The sequence below is a fragment of the Bombina bombina genome, chromosome 6 (genome assembly GCF_027579735.1).
Source record: "Bombina bombina isolate aBomBom1 chromosome 6, aBomBom1.pri, whole genome shotgun sequence".
Lineage (NCBI taxonomy): Eukaryota > Metazoa > Chordata > Amphibia > Anura > Bombinatoridae > Bombina > Bombina bombina.
Window position 1 is genome coordinate 439,057,983 of NC_069504.1, and position 16,046 is coordinate 439,074,028.

Sequence of the window (16,046 nt, forward strand, 5' to 3'; positions counted from 1 at the left end):
GCCAATAGGATTGAAGTTCAATCCTATTGGCTGATTGCATCAGCCAATAGGATTTTTTCCACCTTAATTCCGATTGGCTGATAGAATTGTATCAGCCATTCGGAATCTAAGGGATGCCATCTTGGATGACGTAACTTAAAGGTACCTTCATTTGTCGGGTAGTCGTCAGATGAAGAGGATGCTCCGCGTCGGATGTCTTAAAGATGGATCTACTCTGCATTGGTTGGATGAAGATAGAAGATGCCGTCTGGATGAAGACTTCTGTCCGTCTGGAGGACCACTTCTCTCGGCTTGGATGAAGACTTCTCCCGGCTTCGTTGAGGACTTCGGCTCGGTTGGATATAGACTTCTGCCGCTTCCTTGAGGATGGATGTCGGATCTTCAGAACTGTAAGTCGATCTTCAGGGGGTTAGTGTTAGGTTTTTTAAGGGTGTATTGGTTGGGTTTTATTTTTAGGTTAGGGTTTGGGCCTGTAAAAGAGCTATCTGCCAATTTAAGGGCAATGCCCATCCAAATGCCCTTTTCAGGGCAATGTGGAGCTTAGGTTTTTTTAGATAGTATTTTATTTGGGGGGTTGTTTGTGTGGGTGGTGGGTTTTACTGTCGGGGGGGTTGTTTGTATTTTTTTTTTTACAGGTAAAAGAGCTGATTACTTTGGGGCAATGCCCAGCAAAAGGCCCTTTTAAGGGCTATTGGTAGTTTAGTTTAGGCTGGGGGGGTTTTATTTGGGGGTGGCTTTTTTATTTTGATAGGGCTATTAGATTAGGTGTAATTAGTTTAGATATCTGTAATTTGTTTATTATTTTCTGTAATTTAGTGTTTGTTTGTTTTTGTACTTTAGCTAATTTAATTTAATTTATTTAATTGTATTTAATTTAGTAAATTTATTTAATTGTAGTGTAGTGTTAGGTGTTATTGTAACTTAGGTTAGGTTATATATTACAGGAACTTTTATATTTATTTTAACTAGTTAGTTATTAAATAGTTAATAACTTTTTAATAACTATTGTACCTAGTTAAAATAAATACAAACTTGCCTGTAAAATAAAAATAAACCCTAACCTAGCTTCAATGTAACTATTAGTTATATTGTAGCTAGCTTAGGGTTTATTTTATAGGTAAGCATTTAGTTTTAAATAGGAATAATGTAGTTAATGATAGTAATTTTATTTAGATTTATTTAAATTATATTTAAGTTAGGGGGTGTTAGGGTTAGGGTTAGTACATTTAGTATAGTGTCGGTGACGTTGGGGGCAGCAGATTAGGGGTTAATAAATGTAGGTAGGTGGCGGTGATGTTAGCGACGGCAAATTAGGGGTTAATAATATTTAACTAATGTTTGTGAGGCGGGAGTGCAGCGGTTTAGGGGTTAATATATTTATTATAGTGTCGGCGACGTTGGGGGCGGCAGATTAGGGGTCAATAAATATAATGTAGGTGTCGGCAGTGTCCGGAGCAGCAGATTAGGGGTTACAAATTTAATTTTAGTGTTTGCGATGCGGGAGGGACTCGGTTTACGGCGTTGTACCATAAAACTCTTAACTACTGACTTTTAAATGCGTTAGGACTCTTGACGGGGTAGGGTGTACCACTCACTTTTTGGCCTCCCAGGACAGACTCATAATACCGGCGCTATGTCCCATATCCCATAGAAAAAACACTTTACGAAGTTTACGTTAGTCGTTTTGCGGTAAGGCCAAAGAAGTGTGCGGTGGCCCTAAACCTTCAAGACTCGTAATAGCAGCAGTAGTGAAAAAGCAGCGTTAGGTCCTCTTTATGCTGCTTTTTTACCTTAACGCACAACTCGTAATCTAGCCGTATGTTATTAAAGGGACAGTAAAAATGTAACTTTCAGATAAAGCATATTATAAAAATAAAGACAAAAACTTCCATTATTCAACAGTTTTTTTTATGCACACTTTCTAGGACATCAGAACCTACTGAGCATGTGCAAGAGCTCAAAGTGTATAAGTATAAAAATCTGTTATTCACTGAGGACTAAATGAATGATTTTTCAGCCTCCAGTAAAAGATTAAAAGACCTTTATTTTCTCTTTACAGGGTCCATCATACAAACAACAACGTTTCAAACCACAACCTGGTTCTTAATCATGTCTGACATGATTAAGAACCAGGTTGTGGTTTGAAACGTTGTTGTTTGTATGATGGACCCGGTAAAGAGAAAATAAAGGTCTTTTAATCTTTTACTGGAGGCTGGAAAATCAGTCATTTGGACATTACATTGGGATTTGGCTAATCCTTTCCTGTGCCCCAGAGTATTACCAGAGGTGCTGTCTTTCATTACAATATTCACTGAGGACTGTCATGTGGTACATGGCCAAGGAAATGGAAGGAAATTTTGAAGATTGTCAGGAAAAAAAATCTGCTCATTTGAAATTCAGAATAATTACTATAGCATTGTCTATGTATTATTTATGTGCTGATTATTCAATTCTACTGTATATAAAGGGCCACTACAGTCAACATTAAAGCTTTGTGATTCAGATAAAGCATACAACTTAAAAAAAGCTTTCAAGTTTTTACTTTCATTATCAAAAAGGGGACATTTTTTATATGCACACTTTCTGAGACAGCAGCTCCTACTGAATGTGTGCAAAAGTGCCAGTATATACGTATATTCATTTTGTGATTGGCTGATAGCTATCACATGGTACGGGGGATTGGATTGATTTTGAATTTAGAAAATATTCTACTGCTCATTTCAAATTCAAAGTAAGTGCTATTGTATAGTATTTTTATTGTGCATGTGTCAATTATTAAATTTTACTCTATTTAATGGTCCTTTAAGATATGAATTGAGGATGAACAAAAATAATTAACACTGAATATTAAAATGAGAATATCCGAGATATGCACTCAGCCAACTATCTGCAAAAAACACTGGCAATGTGTTTTCTGATGGAACAAAATATAACTGTTGAATTTTCCTAATAGAGGCTATGAGTGGTGCTATTACATTAAAATTGAAAAAAGGCTGTGCAATTCTGGACTAGATTACAAGTGTCGTGCTAACATTAGTGCATGCAATATTGAAATATCACTGGCACTTTTGCATGTGTATTACAAGTTGAATGTAAATGCTAAAGGGATAGGGGTAAAATAAAAAGGTGCACCAAACACAACATAAATACTTTAAAATAAACTGTTACACTCATATAAACACTCTGATAAAATTTTTCATAGAAATATTAATACAAAATATTTATAAGATTTCAAGGGTATATGGCCATGCATTGACTGCAAAGCACTATATATATATATATATATATATATATATATATATATATATAAAAAACTTGCACGATTTAGATAGAGCATGTCATTTTAAGACACTTTTAAATTCCCTTCTATTTTCAAATGTGCTTCGTTCTCTAAGTATCCCTTGTTAAAAAATGAATACGCACAATTCATACACTAGTGGGAGCTACTGCTAATTGGTGCTGGAACATATTTGTCTCTTGTGATTGGCTAAATAGATATTTTCAGCTTCCTGTCAGTAGTGCAATGCTGTCCCTTCAGCAATGGATAACAAGAGAATGAAGAAAATTTAATAGAATTAAATTGGAAAGTTGTTTAAAATTGTATGTTCTATCTGAATCATAAAAGAAAATTTATTAAATATAAAATGATTAGACATAGAGAGAACAATGGAAAATGATAATTTTATTACTTAACTATCCTGCATCCCACTGAGAATGTAATCTCTTCTGCTGGCTGTGTATACATAGACTATTCAATAGCCTATACTCCAGTATTAATTTGTTCAGTGTAGGTGGCAATACCACAGGCTAAATCAGCTATTTCAAATGCTGAAATAGGAGTAAAGGAGCTACTTGTAACCAATTTAATACACTCTAGCAGGTTAAAAGGATCATTGGGAATAATTTAAAGGGGAGACATTTTTTTGGGTGAACTGTCACTTTAAATAATACTTTTATACTATAAAAATTGTACACAACTTAGAAATGATCATGCAAATATTAATTATTGGAATTATTTATTTTGATGTTTAAACATATCAATTATAAAATTAAGGAAAATTATATTAAAATATAAATTGCCATGGACTGATGATATTAATGATATAAAATTAAGGAAAATTATACTAAAATAATTATTGCCATGGACTGATATTAATGGTTAGGTGAAAAACCTGCATTCAAACATATTAAGTATAGTAAAATATTTCTTTATATAACAAAAAAAAAATCCTTATCATATTTATATTAAATGACACATTTATGATAACACAATATATGTTTGAACGCTCAGAGAATTCAGTCTCAGCTTGGTTGCTAAGATACAAGAGAGGGAAACAGATTTAATAAACCTCTATATATATCTATCTATTTATGTGTTTTACTGTATATTTACTGTACATATTTAACAATGTTCTTCACTTACAGGGTAATGCAATTTTTATTGTAAATACATATATATCTGTATAAGTATAGATATCTATTACATTAACATTATATATATATATATATATATATATATATATATCCATGATATGCTCATGGTTAAATATATATATTTAACCATGAGCATACTTTAAGGGACATTAAAACTGAACCTCAATTATGGCACTGGAAATATAAATGAATTAAAACAACAGTGTGAACTACATAGATCTGAGAGACTCATTATGGCTCCTTACTGTATCATAGATACAAGTTACTAATTAATTCTTGTTTTTCATGATGTTCATCACAAAGTAAGGAAATTAAGGATACAAAAAACAATGTATTTGACACATTCTATTTTTTTTTTAAAACATATTTTTTAGCTTTAGAAAGAAAATGTAAAAAAAGACTTTGAAACATGGTTTTGTTTAAAAACATTTGTGTTTTGTTTTGTTTTGTAATTTAAAAATAATGTAAATCCTTAGAGAGAGATATAATATAGCCAAAAACCATATATATAATATTCCGGCCACCACATAAAGCCTGTTCATTCTTGCTGCCAAGCAAACAGAAACATGCCCTTTCTGAGGGTGTGAAGTCTACTTTGACAGTAACTTAAAAAGGGACATGAAACCCCCCAAAAATATTTCGTGATTAAGGTAAAACACCATTTTAAACAACTTTCCAGTTTACTTCTATCATCAAATGTGCTTCATTCTCTTGGTATCATTTGTTGAAGGAGCAGCAATGAACTACTAGTTTTTAACTGAACACATGGGTGAGCCAATGACAATCAATATATATATATACACACATTATATATATATATATATATATATATATATATTGCAGCCACCAATCATCAGCTAGAACCTAGGTTATTTGCTGCTCCTGAGCTTGCCTAGATAAACCTTTCAACAAAGTATAACAAGAGAAGGAAGCAAATTAAATAATAGAAGTAAATTGGAAAGCTATTTAAAATTGTATGCCCTGTCTAAATCATGAATGTCTAATTTTGACTTTACTGTCCCTTTAAGATGTGGTTGCAGAGCAATTTTAAACAACTTTCCAATTTACTTTTAGAACCAATTTTGCTTTGTTCTCTTGGTATTCTTAGTTGAAAGCTAAACCTAGGAGGTTCATATGCTAATTTCTTAGACCTTAAAGGCCGCCTCTGCCTTTGACAGTTTTTAACCACTAGAGGGCGATAGTTCATGTGTTTCATATAGATAACATTGAGCTCATGCACGTGATTGGCTAAAATGCAAGTCTGTCAAAAGAACTGAAATAAGGGGGCAGTCTGCATAGGCTTAGATAGAAGGTAATCACAAAAGTAAAACATGTATTAAATGGGTAATTAAGGCATTATCTTTCTTTTAAAACAACAATAATTCTGGTGTTGACTGTCCCTTTAAGTCTTACCTTAAGTTTGTTAAACCACAAGTTGTATTTGCTTGGAGGTCTAATTCTCAGCTTTAGATGTGACTGAAAAAGGATACGCTAAACATTATTATGGAAATGAGATTCAAAATTCTTATATTTTAAGTTAACCGTGCTATATGAGAACTACAAGTATATATCAAAAAGATAGTATAGAACTAATCTCTTCTTTAAAATTAGACTTTATATATTACCCATATACTCATTTCACAAAGGAGTGCAGGGGGTGCCCTAGTGGTAAAAAAAGAAAAAAAAAACACTCTCTGGCACACACTTAAACACATAGGTAAATCGGCAAAAAGGAAGCCAAAATCATAAAACTTAACTTTTACTTGCAGATATTAAAATACAAAACATCCTACATGGGATAAATATAAAAAACACATACAGTTTAAAAACAATTTTTTTTATCTCAGTGGACATCTTACAATGGGCTTCTGACAGTGTTGGAATTTGCTTGATGCTGTGTACTGAGAGCTGTTTTGATTATTGCTTTAAAAATACATATTGTACTGTGTTAAATCCAGACACCCCGACAGTGCTACTTTGTTTTTAAACTGTATGTGCTTTTTTATATTTATCCCTATGTGTTTAAGTGTGTGCCAGAGAGTGGTTTTTCTTTTTCAGAGATACTATATCAGAACTACTACTGGTGTGAGAAAGAAAAATAAGCATGTTTGTAGTATACTTCTATTAGCAAAAATGCTTCTAGTAAAAGTCATTACTCTTTTTCTGCAGCATACGCACATATCCTGTGAGGGCCTGTGCACCAGTATTGAAGCTCAGAGAGCTGAAGATGGCGTGTATTGCTTCTGTGAAAACTTAATTTGTGTCATGCAAGTCACCACTGACTCTCTAATAAGGTGTAGAATTTGTATACTGGTGCACAGTATCACAGGATATGTACGTATGCCTCATAAAAACAGTAATAACTTCTACTAGAAGCATTTTTGCTAATGGAAGTATAATGCAAAACAGCTCCTATTTCACATTGAAATACACTAATGCACATTTCAATTTTGATCTTTCTATCTCTTTAAACTGTGGAGAAAAGAGACTGTCGCTGCACATGTCAGATGCATGCTCCCTCACAGCCTGATTGGAAAAAAGTACCCCTACAATACTACTGAGAACATTTTCAGGTAAAATAGCTTAGACACACATATATATATATATACACACACACACACAGTATAAACGGTAAAGGTGAAGTTTAGTGTCCCAAATTCAGAAGGTACCTGACCTCAATCCCACCGTGGGGGTATGAAAAGGTTCCAAGTGGCGGTTGTGGAGCCCAGGGACAATATCGGAAAAAAGCGATCTGTTCCAATACCTGCACCGGGCGCCACAACCACTGCTGGGAACCTATCCATGGTCCCCCCCCCCCCCTCATGTTACCTTTCTGAAGTAATTTCCACGGTAAAGTGTACGTTTCTACTTTCTGAAGTAATTCCAATGGTAAAGTGTACGTTTCTGAAGTAATTCCAATGGTAAAGTGTACGTTTCTGAAGTAATTCTAACAGTAAAAATATAACATGTTTAGGTAAATGTGGAGTTGATATCCATGGTACCCTCAGGGCGGGATGTGATACCTTCAGAATTTGGGACGCTAAACTACACCTTTACTATATATATATATATATATATATATACGCACACACAATATATATATATATATATATATGTGTGTGTGTAGAAATATTTACACTATTTATCTATCTCTCTCATAACCATTCCCACTTGTCCAAAGCTAGTAAAATATTTCAGAAGATAGGTACAGAATTATACTTTTGCCTTTAACACCGAGTAACTTTTGACACATATACACATGATTATGTTAAATTAAGCAGTACTTTGCATGTGATATGAATCCCATGTAGATTCAATAAAGTTATATTTTTCTAAGCTTTCAAAAAGGTGTTAAATAGCAGAATACTTACACATATTCAGTTTTAATGCCAGTGCAAAGGTTCTAGTCTTTGGTCTATTTTAGTATCTTTCTGTAGCGTAGGAAAGACGTCAGAGACATGATATCCTATAATGGTATTAACTCTGATCTTTATAAACTGTACACCCACTGATTCACACCAGATTAATGATCTGGCTCTGTTTACTTCCAGTGTTTTGCAGAGGGGCAAGTTTACAAATCCCCTTTGTCCTCATGACCTGAGCAAAGCATGCTCCAGATATCTCAAAAGGATCACACTGCTGCTTTTAATCCATGTACTTTTTCAGAGTGCGTCATATATGATCCTAAAAAGTGAGCTGATCTCTTCAAGTGCTATTTGACACACATACAGTACTTGAACGCAATAATAAGAAACAGCTCAAAGACAACACTAAACACAAAAAATGATTGTATATCTTTTTACTGTAGTATGACACAGTGATTCATATGCCAGGGGTTTATATCACGACTCATGAGAAAAAAAAAAAAATCAATGGATCCAAAATGGCATTGCTCAAAATATACATAAAATACACGTACAGAGTAATGCAGGGAGTTACATCTGCACTTGATTATCTTAAATAGGCTAGATTTCAGTTTTTTTTTTTCCTTTTAGGCCACCTGGAGGGAGGTAATTAATTATTGTGGTCAATGAAGGTTATTTATTGACACCCTCTCTGATGAATCAACATTAGTACAAAAACACAAATTGGCACATCAATTAGCTTGCTGTGGTATTGATTAATGTTTAGAAATGCAGAACATGCTAATTCAGCACAAATTGAACCAATGTAAAACATTGAGCACAAAATGATCCTACGTCCAGTTGTTGTTTTTTTATAGTGATTAACTAACTGTAGCCTCCCTTGCTTACAAAAATGGATGCACTGCATCGACTCATTAGTAATTTCTGCATCTTTATCTGCATTACACACACCAGGCAACAAAGCAGACAGCATTTCTATTACATTTACATGAACAAAAACGTACCTTTACCAGCAATCAGGATAACATCAATATACGTATCCCTCCATTTTGCAAAAGCATATGACAGCTTCTGTGTTTCTTGATGACTATTCTTTCTATGCCTGTGTCCCCTCCCTCTCAGCCTCTGTCTCTCTGCGTAAGTAGGTCACTGTGTCGTGAGGTAGTTGGCAAAGGAGGAGTCTTGGCACAGCTTCAACCTCAGTCACAAACCACTATAACAGACAAGTAGAATTTCTGCATTGACTACAAATTATGTTTTGTTTTTTTGTGTGCAAAATAACACAATATAAATAATATGCTAGCTTAAAACTAAAGATACAATACTATAGAATACTATATTTCAAACATTTTACCTGCAAACACTTTACCTGCACAATAATCTCAAAGGATAACAGCAAATGTTTTGTTTTATGTGGAAACCCATAGCATATACTTTTAAAAATCATATTCACCATTAACCCCTTAAGGACCAAGGCCATTTTTCAATTTCTTTCCCTTAAGGACCAGGGCTATTTTTACATTTCTGCGGTGTTTGTGTTTAGCTGCAATTTTCTTCTTACTCATTTACTCTACACACACATATTATATACCGTTTTTCTCGCCATTAAATGGAATTTCTAAAGATACCATTATTTTCATCATATCTTTTAATTTATCATAAAAAAAAAATATAAAATATGATAAAAAAATGGAAAAAACACACTTTTTCTAACTTTGAACCCCAAAATCTGTTGCACATCTACAACCTCCAAAAAACACCCATGCTAAATTGTTTCTAAATTTTGTCCTGAGTTTAGAAATACCCAATGTTTACATGTTCTTTACTTTTTATGCAAGTTATAGGGCAATAAGTACAAGTAGCACTTCGCTATTTCCAAACCATTTTTTTTTTAAATTAGCGCTAGTTACATTGGAACACTGATATCTGTCTGGAATCCCTGAATATCCCTTGACATGTATATATTTTTTTTAGTAAACATCCCAAAGTATTGATCTAGGCCCATTTTGGTATAGTTCATGCCACCATTTCACTGCCAAATGCGAGCAAATAAAAAAAAAATGTTCACTTTTTCACTAACTTTTTCACAAATATTAGGTTTCTCACTGAAATTATTTACAAACAACTTGTGCAATAATGGCACAAATGGTTGTACATGCTTCTCTGGGATCCCCTTTGTTCAGAAATAGCAGACATATATGGCTTTGGCTTTGCTTTTTGGTAATTAGAAGGCCGCTAAATACTGCTGCGCACCACATTTGTATTAGGCCCAGCAGTGAAGGAGTTAATTAGGGAGCTTGTAGTGTTAATTTTAGCTTTAGTGTAGTAGACAACCCAAAGTATTGATCTAGGCCAATTTTGATATATTTCATGCCACCATTTCACCGCCAAATGCGATCAAATAAAAACAAATGTTCACTTTTTCACTAACTTTGGGTTTCTCACTTAAATTATTTACAAACAGCTTGTTCAATTATGGCACAAATGGTTGCAAATGCTTCTCTGGGATCCCCTTTGTTCAGAAATAGCAGACATATATGGCTTTGGCATTGCTTTTTGGTAATTAGAAGGCCGCTAAATGCCACTGCGCACCAAACTTGTATTATGCCCAGCAGTGACGGGTTAATTAGGTAGCTTGTAGGGCGCTTGATGGGTTAATTTTAGCTTTAGTGTAGAAATCAGTCTCCCACCTGACACATCCCACCCCCTGATCCCTCCCAAACAGCTCTCTTCCCTCCCCCACCCCACAATTGTCCCCGCCATCTTAAGTACTGGCAGAAAGTCTGCCAGTACTAAAATAAAAGTTTTATTTTGTTTTTATTAATTATAAAAAAAAAATATCATATTCTGCTGTGTAGGATCCCCCTTAGCCCCCAACCTGCCTGATCCCCCTCCCATGAGCTCTCTAACCCTCCCCCCACTAACTATTAGCCACCATTTTGGGTACTGGCAGCTGACTGCCAGTACCCATTTTGCATAATAACTTTTTTTTATTTTTATAACCCTAACTTTTTCTGTAGTGTAGCTGCCCCCCTCCATACCCTACACCCTCCCACTCCCAGATCATTTCCTGATCACCCCCAGATCACTGCTCCTCCGCACCCACCACCCTTTCCCACCAAAAAAAACCCCCAGCATTGCCAGCAACTGTCTCGCTTAGATCACGGGTGCGCACGCTCCGGTGCATGCCCGACATAGAGTATAGCCGGAAGGAACTTCCCAAGTGATGGGCCGCCCACCCACCTCCCTTCAATGGCTCCCACCCACCAACGATCGGCACCATCACTGGCCGATGCAGGGAGGGCCACAGAGTGGCTCTCTCTGCATCGGTGTGCCTAAAAAGGTATTGCAGTGAGGCCTCAATATCGAGGCATCACTACAATACCTTGAAAGCGGCTGGAAGCGATCAGGATCGCTTCCAGCCGCTTGAAACCCTTAACGACGTACAGGGTACGTCTGTGGTCTTTAGAGACCATTTTGTGTAAGACGTACCCTGCACGACATGCGTCGTTAAGGGGTTAATGAGCAGGTATGTTTACCTTCTGCTATTTCAAATAAGTGTGGTTATGTTAACCCTTTAACGGCTGAACCATTTCCACCCCTGTGCTGAGCTGCTTTGCAGTTTTTAGATGCTGCTTATATTTAGGCCCTACTGTAGCCCATTATTCAATGAGAAACCCACACATATTATATATATATATATATATATATATATAATATACATCTTCCAGCTTAACCCACCAGATGCCGGCAGCCTGGGTGCAAAGATAAGGCAGTATGCAGGAACAGACGTTTGCACTCACAGGTCTTTTTTTTCAAACTTTTAATGTGGAACGTTTTCGGGGTATTATAACCCCATCATCAGCATACAACAGTGATAATAATAAAGCATTTTTTAGTGTTTTACAAACAAAGTGTACCAATCACAAACCTCACATCTCCCCCAGCTTTCGCGGCAAAATTATCATCAGTGGAACGCATAATGCGTTCCACCGTCATGGCTAAGACCAGAAGTTTAAGATAGATGGGAGAACTATTGGACCAGTATAACTGATCTGAACATATGTGTGCAGTTCACATCTCTGTCTACCTTGAGACCAAATGTGATAACACCGGGCGTACATTATATCAATAGATAAATACATTATATCAAAAGATAAATACTTAGCAAGATAGAAGATAAATGTGTATAGAATCAATAGATAAATATATTAATAGGATCAACAATAGATAAGCTACCTAAAAAACCTAATGGATATGTTATATTGATCAGTAAATATATTAGTTAGATCGAAGATAGAAATATTACCTATACAATAAACCTAATAGGTATTAGGTAGCTGCCATCTTGATATACACAGTGGGGCTCATTTGAGGACATATGTTCAAGACACATCTGGGTCACATTCCTATGATAGATTATGTTAATCGCACTTAATACTTGATATCAATTGATAAATATTTTTCAAAAACAAAGGTAGATATACTGTGAATGCATTTTGCAAATTGGGTATCAATATGTCTTTGAAACAAGAAGTACATGCGACATATATTCTCATATAATCACACAGAAATCCCATGTTGCCTAGACTGTTAAGATTTTAGTGCAGATGTGAGTAATTAGCACAGGTAGGCCAGGCTTCCACATTGTGTATTGGAATAAAAAATTATCCCAACCCACAGTGCTGAGAGAATAATGCGGGGAGCCCCCTACCTACAACTCAGAGCCACCATGCCACCCTGGCGGTACCCCAAGTAGGTAGCACATTAAAGAAGATTTTTAAGTGCGATTAACATAATCTATCATAGGAATGTGACCCAGATGTGTCTTGAACATATGTCCTCAAATGAGCCCCACTATGTATATCAAGATGGCAGCTACCTAATACCTATTAGGTTTATTGTATAGGTAATATTTCTATCTTCGATCTAACTAATATATTTACTGATCGATATAACATATCCATTAGGTTTTTTAGGTAGCTTATCTATCGTTGATCCTATTAATATATTTATCTATTGATACTATACACATTTATCTTCTATCTTACTAAGTATTTATCTTTTATTATAATGTATTTATCTATTGATATAATGTACGGCCGGTGTTGTCACATTTGGTCTCAAGGTAGACAGAGATGTGAACTGCACACATATGTTCAGATCAGTTATACTGGTCCAATAGTTCTCCCATCTATCTTAATGTCTGTAGTTGGTTCAGCCTTATCCCAGCACATATCTATCACAGGTATTTCTGCAAGGAAGTTTGGATTAACCCCCTATAATCATTGGGGATGTGGCAGTATTGGCACAACAGTGTAACCCAATTTTATTCTGTTTTTAATTTTTGTTATGTTTAACTTTAGGGATAATGTATTTATCATATACCGTTTTAAATACTTTAATATATAGAAGTCTTTTCACCTATACGGTCATTGTTATTCACTTCAATATGTATATGCACTTGAACCGTTGTTTATTATTGTTTCTATGGCAGCGGTTGCCATAGCAATATATACATACACCTACACAGTTTTGACACGAGAAATCGAGTGTAATAATGATGCTAATTGTCTAGGCACTGATCACTTTACACTGACACACTGTGTGTACAACCTGGAAGCTAATCAGGTTTTTTTGACATTTGTTGTTTGATTATAGATAATACGTAATTTGGCTATGAACCGGAAGTGACGTTCCAAACTTCCGATCTTAGCCATGACGGTGGAACGCATTATGCGTTCCACTGACGATAATTTTGCCGCAAAAGCTGGGGGAGATGTGAGGTTTGTGATTGGTACACTTTGTTTGTAAAACACTATAAAATGCTTTATTATTATCACTGCTGTATGCTGATGATGGGGTTATAATACCCCGAAAACGTTCCACATTAAAAGTTTGAAAAAAAAGACCTGTGAGTGCAAACGTCTGTTCCTATATATATATATATATATATATATATATACAGGGAGTGCAGAATTATTAGGCAAATTAGTATTTTGACCACATCATCCTCTTTATGCATGTTGTCTTACTCCAAGCTGTATAGGCTCGAAAGCCTACTACCAATTAAGCATATTAGGTGATGTGCATCTCTGTAATGAGAAGGGGTGTGGTCTAATGACATCAACACCCTATATCAGGTGTGCATAATTATTAGGCAACTTCCTTTCCTTTGGCAAAATGGGTCAAAAGAAGGACTTGACAGGCTCAGAAAAGTCAAAAATAGTGAGATATCTTGCAGAGGGATGCAGCACTCTTAAAATTGCAAAGCTTCTGAAGCATGATCATCGAACAATCAAGCGTTTCATTCAAAATAGTCAACAGGGTCGCAAGAAGCGTGTGGAAAAACCAAGGCGCAAAATAACTGCCCATGAACTGAGAAAAGTCAAGCGTGCAGCTGCCAAGATGCCACTTGCCACCAGTTTGGCCATATTTCAGAGCTGCAACATCACTGGAGTGCCCAAAAGCACAAGGTGTGCAATACTCAGAGACATGGCCAAGGTAAGAAAGGCTGAAAGACGACCACCACTGAACAAGACACACAAGCTGAAACGTCAAGACTCACTCTCATTTCATCAGTCCATAAGGTTTTATGGACTGATGAAATGAGAGTGAGTCTTGATGGGCCAGATGGATGGGCCCGTGGCTGGATTGGTAAAGGGCAGAGAGCTCCAGTCCGACTCAGACGCCAGCAAGGTGGAGGTGGAGTACTGGTTTGGGCTGGTATCATCAAAGATGAGCTTGTGGGGCCTTTTCGGGTTGAGGATGGAGTCAAGCTCAACTCCCAGTCCTACTGCCAGTTTCTGGAAGACACCTTCTTCAAGCAGTGGTACAGGAAGAAGTCTGCATCCTTCAAGAAAAACATGATTTTCATGCAGGACAATGCTCCATCACACGCGTCCAAGTACTCCACAGCGTGGCTGGCAAGAAAGGGTATAAAAGAAGAAAATCTAATGACATGGCCTCCTTGTTCACCTGATCTGAACCCCATTGAGAACCTGTGGTCCATCATCAAATGTGAGATTTACAAGGAGGGAAAACAGTACACCTCTCTGAACAGTGTCTGGGAGGCTGTGGTTGCTGCTGCATGCAATGTTGATGGTGAACAGATCAAAACACTGACAGAATCCATGGATGGCAGGCTTTTGAGTGTCCTTGCAAAGAAAGGTGGCTATATTGGTCACTGATTTGTTTTTGTTTTGTTTTTGAATGTCAGAAATGTATATTTGTGAATGTTCACTGGTAAAAATAAATAATTGAAATGGGTATATATTTGTTTTTTGTTAAGTTGCATAATAATTATGCACAGTAATAGTCACCTGCACACACAGATATCCCCCTAAAATAGCTATAACTAAAAACAAACAAGCTTTGATAGTATTTAGTTTTTTGGGTTCATTGAGAACATGGTTGTTGTTCAATAATAAAATTAATCCTCAAAAATACAACTTGCCTAATAATTCTGCACTCCCTGTATATATATATATATATAGATAGATAGATAGATAGATAGATAGATATGTTTTTAAATGACCTAGCATATTAATGATGTGTAAGAAACCTGGAACACAAATTGGGGAAAAATGCACTAGTATGTTTGTTTATTTCTTAAATAAAATTGTAAAAAGGAGTTATTCTCAAATAAATAAGGGCCTTTTAGCCTAGCTATGTAACTTTAATCTGCATGTAGAGGCCCCCATTAACTTCTATGCAAATGAAAATGTCTTCACGCCAGGTTACCACAGTGATCACCTTGATATTAAAACTTATATAGGGTCTTTATTTTTAAGAGGGGCTTAGGGTTTTTTAAAACAAGGGTCATGGGGGTCTATAGGCATTTTGATGGCCTGTTATAGGGGTATATAAAGGTTAAGTGTTTTTGTTTCTCAAGAAAGTGCATACATTTTATCAACCAAGACAATTTGAAAGAGCAGATGGCTTTAAAATGGTGGGTCTTGGGAGTTTCTAGGGTTAAAAGGAGCTGAAATGGAAGCGATTGAACATGACCCCATCTAAAAGTGCCTTTACATTGCAGTCTATGGGAACTTTGTGTTCCCAGTAAATATATATGTATATGCTTATATACATATATATTTATGTGTTAATATGTGTATATACACATATTATCACATAAATATACTGTATATGTATATAATTATATATATTAACACTTTGCTGCTATCTCTGCGCTACTTACCCCCTTCGCTGCGCGATGTTCTCATGACTTGTCTCACGGCATGAGAA

The 16,046-nt window shown here is 35.8% G+C and overlaps 1 protein-coding gene across 2 annotated transcripts in view; it reads right to left on the minus strand.

Annotated features, from left to right (window-relative positions):
• LOC128663058 (F-box/LRR-repeat protein 3) overlaps nt 1-8,923 on the minus strand; it is a 49,971-nt gene extending 41,048 nt beyond the window's left edge. For both annotated transcript variants that reach the window (XM_053717199.1, XM_053717198.1), the window contains exons 1-2: nt 8,804-8,923; nt 5,848-5,910 (exon numbers count right to left, since the gene is read on the minus strand). The gene's annotated coding sequence lies outside the window, so the exon portion shown is untranslated. The remainder of the gene's footprint in view (nt 1-5,847; nt 5,911-8,803) is intronic.
• Between the last annotated feature and the right edge of the window lie 7,123 nt (nt 8,924-16,046).